Source organism: Papaver somniferum, unplaced genomic scaffold (assembly GCF_003573695.1).
Source record: "Papaver somniferum cultivar HN1 unplaced genomic scaffold, ASM357369v1 unplaced-scaffold_19, whole genome shotgun sequence".
Taxonomy (NCBI): Eukaryota; Viridiplantae; Streptophyta; class Magnoliopsida; order Ranunculales; family Papaveraceae; genus Papaver; species Papaver somniferum.
Genome location: NW_020628818.1, coordinates 19,678,615 through 19,691,721, shown reverse-complemented (window position 1 = coordinate 19,691,721; position 13,107 = coordinate 19,678,615). Strand labels below are relative to the sequence as shown.

Below are 13,107 nucleotides of genomic sequence, written 5' to 3'. Positions count from 1 at the left end.
TCTAAATGTTTTTTATGTCATGATTTTTCTCTTACTTTTCTTTTTGTCATGTATAACATATTATCTCATGATTACTTTCATGTTACCAGATCTTACCATTGTAACATTATTATAAGTTAAAAACATGTATCTTACAAAAACAAATAGTTTTTTCCCAATCCGATGATTGTGGATGGGTTTTTGATCGCAATCCATGGCCGGTATCTTCTCTCAAAGTTGAGAAAGTTAAAAGACAAATCGTGGCGGAGAATCAACTCATGTTTAATGCTTGCATCCGACGGACCAGATCACTTCTAACATTGATTATCTTTTCCGTTACCATAATACATTGGTTAATCTCTTCCATTGGAGATAAATATATTGACTACGGTAACGTAAGAGATAAAAATTAGGTCCACCGACGACCCAGATCACTTTTACCATTTATTCTTCTCTTACGTTACCATAACAAACAGGTTAGGTCTTCTCTTCTTTCCCAGTACTTGAGAAGGTTATCATCTTCCCGGATTTCTCTGTTTCTGTCTCCAGCATACTCTCTATCTCTCTCACAGGCATACTAGGTAATCCCATCTTAGTTTCAATTAGTTTTTCTTTAATTGTTATTTTTATAAAACAACTCAGGGACCATTAATTGGTATATTTGGAATTGGTTTCTTCTTCAATTTGATTTTCTTAATATTTTCTTCAATTTGTTTAAGATTTGGAATTGGTTTCTTCTTCGATTTGTTTTCATAGTATAACAAACCCTTTGATTTGTTTGGAATCATGTATGTCTGTGAATCAAATACCTTATATTATGCATATTTATTTGATTTTTTATGTTGCGAATTGTGATTCAGCAAATCTTCACTCTTTTTTTCCTATTAATCATGAATTTGTATGATTTTTAATGTTGTTCCATGGTGTTGATCATTTGAGGAATTGTTGTTATAATCAATTGTATGATTCGTATCAGTTCTATTTGATTCCTGGATTCTACCTTCAATTGTATGATTCCATCTTCACTGCTACTTTAATTTTCTGTCATTTCATTTTCTAGCAAAAGCAAATAAATTATATGTAGGACCAGAAGTGAAAATCCATTTCAACAGGTTCGTTTTTACTGACCGATGTTGATGCTGTTGCAAGCGTTCGTGTCATTCCCAGCTGAACTAGGTTAGCATTTGTACATCTAAGTATCATTGCATTGAAAAGCATATCATTTAGATGTGTTAATGCTAACCAAATTTAGGCTAGGAAAACGGTTATTGGAGCTTCTGCTTATGTTCTCATTCTTCAGGTTCAAGCTAAGGTAAATATTAATGTCTTTTTATTTATGTGGCAGCCTTAAGGTTCAAGTTAAGGTAATACCTTGAGTCCTCATCTATTTTCATTCCCCCCGACTTTTAATCTTCTCTGTTATGTATTCGCACAGATAAAACCAATGCTTAAGTATAGGTTTTCTCTTTTCATAACCTTACTCTGTTTTGCCTTTTCATATTTCTTTTTAAGATAATAGTTAGCTTGATTCTATAGTAGTACCTATAAGCTGCACCATCTCTAATTTAGAGTCTTAGATATGATGTTGTTTTGTCAATATGGCTTCCTTGGTTGTTTTGGAAAAAGGCTTATTTCCGGGTGGGGGTTCTCGGGATAAAAACGAATTTGGTTGTAGCTTGCTTCCAGCCATTCATGGCTCTAACATGTTTTTAATTGAGCGATTTAATTTATTGGTTTTCCGAAAGTTCACTGTAAACCATTTACTTGGGTTGACGAAGTGCCAAATCTTCATTGCTCGCTTTAGCGTCTTTTATATGACTAAGATAATCCAATCCCGTTCGCTATGGAATTTGATGGAGTATAGTAAATCTGACACATCTCTAATATGTTAGAGAAGATAACCAGCAACCTGTATTATAATTAGGCCATAAACTTGATCACTGTGTATTTTATTTTTGGTTGAGGTTGATGATAATTATAAAATCGAGCTCTTTGTCGCTGAATTTCTTTGTTTTTATTAAATTTATCTAGCACAATGACTTCTTTTGTAGACTGTACTCTCTTAATTTAGTTTTGGGTTTATTTTCTACAGATTCTTACCTTCTCTCTTCTTCATATTTAGTTGGAAAGCTTCCAAGAAACTTTAAAATTTAAATGATCAAATGTAAGCATTTTTAAGTATATGACTACCTGTCTTCATGTACAGGTCGCCAACAACTATGAGTTTGTGCCATTTGGTGAACTATATTATTTTCGGATTTCAACTTGGTTTACTTTCTTTTGGTTTGCTTGCTTATAACTAGGTGGTTAGCAACTAACAGTACATTAACTGGACGATTAGTATGCATGTCTGTGCTAAAGCATCCTTAATAAATTAAAAAACATGAATCGAAAGCACTGGCAGAAATTTCCTTTCCTGAGCCTGAGACCATGTATGCCAATGCTTAACACTTCCTTATGTTCTGTTTCGTATTGAAGAAACAAGCATTTTTTCTTTTCTTTAGATGAGCTATAAGAAATCTACCATATGCTTCTTAAAGCTTCCCAAGCTGTAGACTGTAGCATTTTATTTTATTTTTGAAATATTGGAACAATATAGGTGACCCTTAAACCATCATGACAGATATAACTGATAGTTGTAGTAGTTTTTTTAAAAGGGTTCCTTTTGTAAGGTTCTAATTTTCAAATTACCATAAAAATAGTGGAGAATTATGTTTAGCTGATATTTGAAAGCAGACTGATACATGCCTTATGTGCAGATCCTTGCTTTTAAGTTGGTAAAAAGTGACTTTTGCTTCAAAGGTATGAAGTTCTGAAATGGCTTACTTGCTTTTAAGTTCTTTGTGTATTTTGTACCTAATGTTTCAGGGATTTCAGATATTAGTCATAAGATTTGGCTAAATCAATGCTATTTTTTGACCAAATCCGAAAGTTGTAGCCAGTTCAGATTGACAGAGTGATATGGTTGTATTTGGTTTACTTCCATCCATTTTATATAAAACTTGGAGAATCAAACTACTAAACTGTATCTTGCTTTAGATAATGTTTGAGTTGCTTATCAAGGATTTAGGGTAACATTTGTTAATTGCAGTTGGAGGAGAACAATTTGAATCAAATAAAACATTTATGAAAATGAATCGAGGAAAATAATACTGGTAACTGTTCCGGCAACAAATTTTTCGTTCTGTGCTTCGTTTACGATGCCTTGCTGCGGTGGACTTATATGCTTCAACTTTTTTAAGATCCATTCACACTACTATCTACGGAGATCACCACAATATCATCAAAGGTGTGTTATCTATCTGTTTGGGTATACGTAAGAACTTTTCAATTGAAATGAAATTGGCATTTTCAAGCTGTATAATGCAATCGGCATCACCACTTTGAAAAACAATCATTTACCATGCTCCGGCCCTGCAAGAAATGGACTTGATATCTGAATGAGAGTACTTTTCTTATAGACCTATCATGTAAGCGTAAAAGCTATTTTCAATCCTGATTGTGGCTTTTGTACAAATTGCTTCTTAAAAAACCATTAATGAAATTTATTATTTTACCAGTTTGATCAATGAAAAATTCATTTTGTAATTGTAAACAAACTAGAAATAATAAAAAGGATAAGAATATCCCGCAAAACGTTTGTTACAGCTGAACTGTAACTCGATGCTAATGTACTAGACCATTAGTAAGTTCAAATCAGTTCCAGCGATTATTTGTAAGTTTAAATCATTTCCTACTCTTCTTCTTTCCTTAGCTCTCACTCTCACCAAAACTAGCGGGTCATATCCTAAGCTATGATAATCATGAATAGTTTGAGTGACTCCACTCTCCAGCTTTCCATCGTGAATAGATCATGGTACCTTTAATCGCCATTATAAATCTTATTTATGTAATTATTGAAGAACCATAATTTCGAATCTTTAAAAAAGTGTTTGGAATGGATACAAGAAATATTTCAAACCTGCTTTTAGTGTGGTGACCAAATTTAACAACAAGACTTCCTTTTGACTACAAAAAAAAAAAAAAAAATAGAAAATACATGGAAGCTACAGGTGTATAAGATGAAAAATCGTGGATTTTAATATCAAAAAGTACACTGAATCCCGTGCCGTAAACTATACAACCCAACTCTGTAAATATAAGAAATGAATTGAGTATGAGTAGGGATGAGATCTTTTGGGTTGTACTTAATTTGTTTTTTCCTAAAAAAAAATATATCTATATATAAATGGTTTTAACGTTTTACTGAAAAATTTAGTAAATCGATAATTGAAATTACTGATATATGGAAATTTTATAATCAATTAGATGTTTTTATTAATGAATATAAATATTTTCCTATCACTAAAACGAATGAATTTAAGAGTTTTCAATTGGGTTGATTCTTCGTATAAATTATAGTATAAGTTAAAGCCTTCTTGTTAAACTCATTGTTTTGTCGCATAAATTATGTCTCATTGTTCACCCTCTAAATTCTTAGAAAATATAAATTGAATATGGTGATGACACGTTAGCCTAAAGGATTATTTTCTTTTATATAAAATAAATATATATTTTTTATTGTTACGAGGAGAGTTTATATTGACTACCCAATCGCTCGCACATCGTTAATGCGACCAACATCTAGTGGGTTGATTCTTCGTTTTATCTCTTTTTTTTAAGGAACAAATCCGATGACGGTTACCGTTCATTATTATTTTTGATGAACAATCAGACCACATTTTATTCAACTCAAAAAGGTGGTTGAACGAAGTAGCTTAATGTAGAGAAAATAATGTAGATATAGAGAGAAGAGGGATTTTAGATCTATTTTATATCATTAGTTGTAAAACTGTGAAGTTTTTGGGTTTCTGCTTTACTCGATTTTTTTTAGTGAAAGATAATGTTAAAATTTGTGATTAGCTCTGAAGGAATGGCCTGCTTAACTCGTTTTTTAACTCGTCGTTGAGTACTGTGGAAATCGGGTAAATGTATTTGCTGGATTTGTGAATATTGGAAGTTGTTTTGTTTCTTTTTTAGAGTAGTACATCCATTGAATGTTTATTGATAATGTCTAGTTCTCTTAGTGTTTTCTGGAAATTGAATATTTATTGATAATGTCTAGTTCTCTGTTTTTTCTGGAAATTCAATTTGTTGATTTGTTTGCGATCCTTCTTTGGTTGATTGGTTTACAGATCTATGGATATCCAGGAACATGCTGAAGATACTGGTCGTCGTTTAATAAGGAGAAAAATCTATAATTACGATTCCCTGTACCTCTTCCAGATCTATTGTTTTTACATTCTACGGGTATATGCTAGGCATTCGGTGGTTTGGGCTGATATTAAGAATGGGGGATTGGGGCTGCCTTTTGTGCTGTTGGTTCTCTCTTTGGGAGCAATGATTGGTTGTTTTCGGTTTTTAGCAAGATGCTGTGTATTACAACCTGCAATCCGTTACTTATTCTCGAAAAGGATTTATACTCGAAAGAAGTTCAGCAAATACTTTCTCAAAGGTTTGATTTTTTTATCAACCATGGTCCGAACTGGTTCTTCTACGCTACATTGGTAAGTATCCTAACACCAATATGCGTAAGAGATATTTTTCAATTGCGTTAGAAGAGGCAATATGAATTGAAGTTTGCAATTGTGAACAGAAGTAGGTCGTTTGGAGAAGAGAGCTCAATCCAGGGAGCTACTCGAGGTATTTAGGTTGGCAAAAAGAAGCAATCTAAATTGAAATCTCGGATTGTGGACAAAAGTAAGCAGTTTGGAGTTGAGAGATTAATCCAATAAGTGGAAAGATTACTTATAAGTGTGTAAAAAATTATTTGTAAGGTTGTTGCAAAGGAAATGGGTGAGGCGCGAGTTCAGGTTGAGTAATTGATCAAAGGGTATTTAGCTTGTGTAGGGTAGTTAACAATAGTTTGTGATGTTTGGGTTCACGGTTAGGAATGGTTGTTTATTGTTGCGTTATAATACAAACTATTATTACATGAAACTTATAAGTTAAGAAATTATTGGGTTAAGAAAAAAAAAATATCCAAAAAGGTGATTACATGATTTTTTTTACAATTAAAAAAACATCAAAATACAAGAATATTAAAACGTATATACAAATAAAGATACCAATTACATGTAAATCGTGAAGAGAAAGAGCAAAATACCGTAAAGGTATTCAATTTTTGTATGAGAAGTAGAGAAAGAGTATTATATAATCTAGAATCAATTACAACCATTTTGAATATTTGTCTTCTCTAACATGAGATGCTCCAAAAAGAAAAGAGTGCTTAGCCCTTAATCTTGTATATATAAACGAAAAACCCGGATTCCTTAAATCGCTTTTGTTGAAGATGAGCTCGTCGACGTTCTCGAATCTAGTATAACAATCCATGAGCCAACATACAAAGATTGAACAAATCACCATCAAAATGAAGAATTAACCGCCTTCAAGCGAAGAAAGAATCGCCCGAAAAGTAAAGATAAAATCACCAAAATAGTAAAAGACTGTGTAAAAAGATACCAAAAACGAAAAAACATCTTATTCAATTAAAAAATCTACTAAACTAACGAAAAATATTGATCCTTGCTCAGATCTTATCGTGACTGCTACTAGTTTTTTTTTTTTTGAGAGAAAGGAGAGAGAAAGTTTTTCGCTCTTTAATATAAGGACCCAAACAATAATATAAGTATTTATTATTGATTCTCATGAAATCGTTATGTCTACTCATGGTTGTTTAAGCACTAGATACAGAAAAGAAACATTACTAATTTGTGTCTTGAACAATAATATTAGAAACCAATGATTTTTGTTTCTTGACGGTCGACACTTCACTAAGATCATGTCCAATAATAATTTTTGGATGTGTTATTTCAAAATAAACCTAGGAGTTTACATCTCTAACTAGGCAAAATATATTCCTACTGGTCAGATCCAAATTTTTTGGAATTATTGAAATTGTCTACATGTTGTTTGTCAATTGCATTGATTACTCTTATTTCATAGAACTTAGTCCTCTTGGGGAGTTAAACTTAATTGTGCTTCTACACTTTAGGTTATTCTCTAGGTAGAATTCACAATTGCATCTTTTAATTTGTTTGTAATGAAATAAGGAAATTAAAAGGATATTCTTGCGATCAAGATATTCTAGGACTATTATTAAATGAGAGATTAAATTACCAGTTCTTGTTATTGATACAAATACATTTTTGTAAATGAAAAAAAATCCATGACCAATATCTTCATCTTATTGATTATTTCCAACTATTTACTTTACTTTCAGTTTAGCTTTTGTTGCTAGCTAAAATCAGAAATTCCCTCTTGGTTATTTAAGAAATTGAAATCAGATAACAACAATAGCCTCATGTGAAACGAATTCCTTCTTATTCTATAATTCATTAATATTTTGTACAGTGAGAATGTAAATTAATTTTGATGCCCTGCGACAAGCGATCACCAACAAAAGGTCTAAGAGAAAATCTTAACTGAACTTTCACTTAGACCTCCATTCACTTTTAAGAATTTTTTAATTATTATATTGAATAAAATATACTATACCAATAGAAAAAAAAGGAAATTACTTTTCTTCATATGCACATGTGAGATTCTAAAATAAGACCATACACATGGGAGATGATTCATGCGCCAAAATATCTAATTATTGCCACGTATATAAACCCTTATAAATAAAAGTCTAATTAGGATGTAGGATTTTTGACACCCACTTTTGGACATGCTCTAAGTCCATGTAGAGAAAGTGTTAAGAGCACTACTCAGTTGAACCCACCAAGCGTTGGTATGTGAAGTTTGGTTGTCAAGTTTAGTTCCAAAACTCACCACTTACTTACTAAAGTAAACTTCATTAGGTTAGAATTAGGAAATAGAAATTTTGAGATATGATCTAGTCACTCATTGAAAAGATGAAGAAGTATTGAAGAGCAAGCAAAGACATCATCCCCCAAAATGAGGTTAGTAACTATCGACGACCATACCATTTTTATATAGTTTTTACAGTCTGATTCATTAAAAATATAACATTTTTTTACATGACTTTAGAACATAGATGACTTGATCATTATCCATGATAAAAGTGTGGAGAGAATGATATGCATTAGTTGTCTCTATAACTCATTGTATTGAGTTTTGTAGTATAGTTTTCTATACTTTAGTGATTTCGGCGTAACACTAATTTGATAATTGTTGTTAAAGCACTGCTCGGTCAAACTCACAAGATGATTTATCTCAAGCTCATTGTCAATATTAGATACACAAAACTATATATTGATGTCTAGTATACTAAAGTCAAGTCTCGGACTAGGTATAAAAGTATGTAGTTGAGTACCATACATAAGCGAATAATTGTTAGAGCATTGCTCGGTTGAACCCACCAAGCGTTGGTATGTCAAGTTTGGTTGTCATATTTTAGTATCAAAACTCATCTAGTTGGTTAATTACTAGGGTCAACTTCGTTTAGGTTAGACTATAAAGTCTAGGAATGTTGAGACTTACAAGTATTACTCTGAAGACTCGAAGAATGTGAAGAAGTAACGACTACAACGAAGACATCATCCTTCCACTCGACGTTAATAATACTGACTTGACTTTTTTCCATTCCTAACATATCTTTCAAGTCGCTTTATATTGAAAACATAATATGTGAAGCTATATTTATGAAACTCTAGTACTAGACTTGTCATAGCAATATGATCAAAGTATCAAGGAATTATATTAAATTACGAAGTATAATACTTATTTTTTGAACTTCGTAAATGCGACATCAACATAATCTATGTATTTAGTTACTTGATTATGTGTAGGATATATATATAATTTCATCCTAGGAAACTATGTATTATTACATTGGTTTAAGGAAGTATATCTACGAACTTGTTTCGTAATCGAAAGGGAAATCAATAAGTATGTTGGTACGATTTTTCATTAATTAAGATTATTTGGATGACCAATGCAAGATGACAAGGTAGAACCAATCTTAACTTATATTGAGAATCAAGGCAGAAACCGGTCATAGCCTATATTGTGTGACAAGGTATAACTGATGCTTAGTAGTATTGGGAGAAATGGTATAACCGGTCATAACCTATATTTAGTGACATAGTATAACCGATCCTAAATAGTATTGGGAGACAAGGTATACCTGGTCATAACCTATATGTAGTGACATGGTATAACCAATCCTAACTAGCATTGGGAAGCAAGGTATAACCGGTAATAACCTATACTGGGAGTCATGGTATAACCGATCCTAACTTAGTTTGAGAGTCATGGTATAACCAGTCCCAAGAGAAAAAACGAGTTTCCAATATTCACATATTTCTTTATGTTGTGTGTGAATTTGGAATTAGCGTTTGCTAAGATAGAAAAATTCTAGATGTCGACATTATTTGAACATGTGCATAATTTTTATCATTGATTGATGAAAGATTTTCCTTGATGCTCAAGGTGATCCCAAACCGAAATATTAAAAAGTATTTAATTATGATTTGGGATTTTATATGTTTTAATTACCAGCAATTAAAGCATATACTCTAGAAAAGGTTTATTAGTTAATGTGATAAACTAATAATAGAAATTTTCTATATGAGAAATTTCGGAAATATTGTTTGACATTCATTGGAAATAGGAAAACCGTAATTAAGTACTTTATTGCAAATCTTGAGAATATTTTCGGTTTTCGAATTTCCTTGTTGTCCAAACAACCTTGATCTATAAATAGTTGAGTTTATGTTTCTTGCAAACTGTCCTAAGATTCAGGAAAACTTCATTCGTGTTGTTTCTGGTGGAGCCGCCTATCCGGAGAGGAAAGTACCCTAATTAGGCAAAATCTCTTACGACCGCTCTCGTTTAAAGAATTCTGTGGATCAAGAAGCTCTACGAGTACTGTTGGTAGGAAACTAGATAATTTCATTGTTATTTTAATGTTCGATTATTGATTTGATTTACTAACGGTTGTTGAAACTTTGATTGTACCTAGTTTGATTATTATTGAGAGCCTTCTCTTCTGACATAAGGGTCACTCAAACTAGATCAAAGTATCAACGTAATCTTTAGAACTGTTGTTAGATCTAAAGACATCTTGTGATAATCTATCGTTAACAGACTTTGTTATGTGCTTGATTGATGACAAGAGGATTAAATTTTGTGTTGTGCAGGTTTTAAGAAGGCAACTGAAGATTTGGAGATTTGAAGATGAAGATGATTTATATAATTAGTTTTTGCATTTTGTGAATTCGTGCACACATCTTATTCGGTTGGGATCCGACTTAGATTATATTTATCTAATCGTAAAGTCGTTTAGATCGACAACTATTATTTTGCGGCATTCTTCAATATCTGAATCTGATATTTGTGAAAATGAATCCAAGTTATTGATTCGGATTGATCTTACATGATAAAGAAGTTTATTAGATTAAACATAAGAGCCTTTGTAAACAACTCAAAAACATCTTTTCTTAAAGATTGAATAGAGTGGTTACCAAACAGATTTGTTCCTTTACTGTTTGGAATACGATCAAAAGGAGTAAAGCAACTTGAGATAGTAATTTTTTTCTTGAGATTCAAGGGCCTGACCAAAAGGTCGAAGACGCAGAGATACTGAGGAAACTAAGTAACTAGGGGTAGTTTACTTCGTCTCAACTATACGAAGTTGGATTTTGTTGTTTCTAATACGACTCAATTCTGAGAGTATTTAAAACTGGACTAGGTCCCAAGGTTTTTATGCATTTGTGGTTTCCTCGTTAACAAAGTCTTGTTGTGTCATTTACTTTACTTCTGCATTATAATTGCCTTATTATAATAAAGTAAATTACACTTGCACGTTAATCCTAATCACTTGACTTTGATCCTATAGTCAATCGGTCTTGTACCGCAACTATTGTCATGTGAATATCAAGTTGTTGTATTGACTCGACTTTCTCCATAGACGATCACACTTGGTATCAGACTTATAGGTTGAAATAAAAAGATTGTGGTGTATTTGGGTACCCTTGTCTTTTCAATAACCCTCGAACACTGAATATCGACGAAGACATTTGGAGAACTTCGTCAACAAAGAGGTATGTGGATACTGAACCATTTTATTTATTCATATGTATTACCATTGTATCTTTGTGAGACTATATCATATGACTTCTAGTATATTTAATATTAAAAAGAAGAAATTTCGAGTCAAGCTTGTCTTGTTAAACATCTCGAAATATGATTTAAGCAATGGGTTCCCATTAGTCCTTAGAATTCTTAGTTCAAAACATTTAATTGTTCAAGAACTGTTTTTATATTATATGGAACATTTGAAAATTGTCCAAGTAAATATATATATATTTATATCTGTGGAAAATGAGAACGTTTCAACATGAGAAGAGAGTTTATCATAACTACTGAAATATGGACTCAGGGTAGGTCGGTGAACTAGTTCATAAACCATGGATATCTGATGTTACAGAATATAGGTAAGTTCGTGAACTGTAGAGTTTTGATAGAACAATTCACAAGCTATGGTGGTTTGAACTTGTGAAATAGTCAACGGTTTACGAACCCAGTTCACGAACCGTAGACATCTGAGTTTTGGAATAATTGAACGGTTCACAAACCCAGTTCACGAACCGTAGCGCACCGAATACCGAAATGGCTAATGATTCACGAACCGTTTCACAAAATGACTCTAATAAACACCTCTAAGACATCATTGAACACTAAAACACCTTGTGTATGTGCATCATAATTTAGGTATTAAGTGTTTAAATGAACGTAATATTGCTTATAAGTTCATATGGAAAATTTGCCAATAACTACCATTGTACACGGTTGCGGTACCCAGACCACAATGTATATTCTTCAATGTGATTTTGAGACAAACTCCTCACATTCTTACTTGAGACCCTAACTAGAGTTTCATCTAAACATAAAATGTGTTTGCTTGAATTCTAAGCAACCCTCAGTTTTAAACATCTATAAATAAAGAGACTCATTGAACTGGGAAATTCAATCTCTGGTACTTTTGTGTCCTAGGTTATTGCTAGAGTTGTCTTCTATTGACCTAGATTTTCTCTGAGAACATATAATTATGTCCACATCTGAAAGACTTTGCTTAGGGATCCGTGAAGCCGGGTCCGACTATCTTTACCTCTATAGTTCGTGTACCTTGATCTTTTTCTTTATGTTATCAAGTTTTTAGTAACCTCCTTTAGGAGCGAGATAGATAGAAATCCGCGAAGTTCTTTTCATTTCAGACTTTATGATTCCTCGAGATGGATATCTGAAAAACTATATTTAATTGATTAGTTCACGATTGTTATCGATAGGTTGTTAAGAATCTATGCTTCTCAGCTAACTGAGTGTAAGTGTTCCGGATTTGTGAGGTTTGCAAACAGATTTCCAAGCCTAGATCTATTCGATCAAAATGGAAACCAAATAGGTTTATCTGTTAGAGGCATATTGGTATCAAAAATCTTCACTTAGGATGAAGCAACTCCTAGGCTGTAAAGAACGTCAGCTAAGGGAATCAATTGAGTAGATCCTTTCGAGGTTCAGAGATGTAAGGAGCAAAACTGCAGCTGAATTGCTTGGAGGGGTGAATTCGGTCTCAAGTACATTCCAGTCTGAAGTATGATAGTAAGCTAGTGTCTGTAGCGACTTAATGCAGTTTGGTGTTCAAATATAGACGATGTCTTAGGGTTTTTCTGTAGTTGCGGTATCATCATTAACAAAAATTCTGGCGTCTTTTATGTTTTCCTTACCACATTATATCGTTTATCTTTATAATATGAACAACACAAGTAGTACGTCATCAATTCTAGTAGATACATCATATTAATTGTGATCGATTACGAGATTCGTTATTATAGATTTTGTATCTTGAAAGATAAATAATAAGTTTCATACTTGGAAGAATTCCGATTGGATTATTTGGATACGACTAGATTGATCTTGGATATTTATTTTTAAGATCGTCCAAGTACTCTTCTAAATAATTAGGTTCGTGTTCATAGACTCTATTGTCTGGACTTTATGATTGTGAAGAGATAAAGATATAAACTCTATATACATATTGTCAAGGATTATTAAGTTGGTCTACTTGTAATTGTATTAGGTTTTGTTCATACAGGTGTTTGAGGGTGAAAACTGCTTATGCCG

At 32.4% G+C, this 13,107-nt stretch overlaps 2 long non-coding RNA genes across 3 annotated transcripts; both read left to right on the top strand.

Annotated features, from left to right (window-relative positions):
• The first annotated feature begins 643 nt into the window (after positions 1-643).
• Positions 644-3,538, top strand: LOC113338359. Its single transcript, XR_003354739.1, has 2 exons — positions 644-1,291; positions 2,739-3,538. It is a non-coding gene; the product is annotated as an uncharacterized LOC113338359 (long non-coding RNA).
• Positions 3,539-4,581: 1,043 nt separating this feature from the next.
• Positions 4,582-5,970, top strand: LOC113338983. 2 transcript variants are annotated; one of them, XR_003354904.1, is made up of 3 exons: positions 4,582-4,943; positions 5,154-5,525; positions 5,615-5,970. It is a non-coding gene; the product is annotated as an uncharacterized LOC113338983 (long non-coding RNA). The 2 variants fall into 2 exon arrangements; XR_003354903.1 differs by having other exon boundaries at positions 5,154-5,970.
• The last annotated feature ends 7,137 nt before the right edge of the window (positions 5,971-13,107 follow it).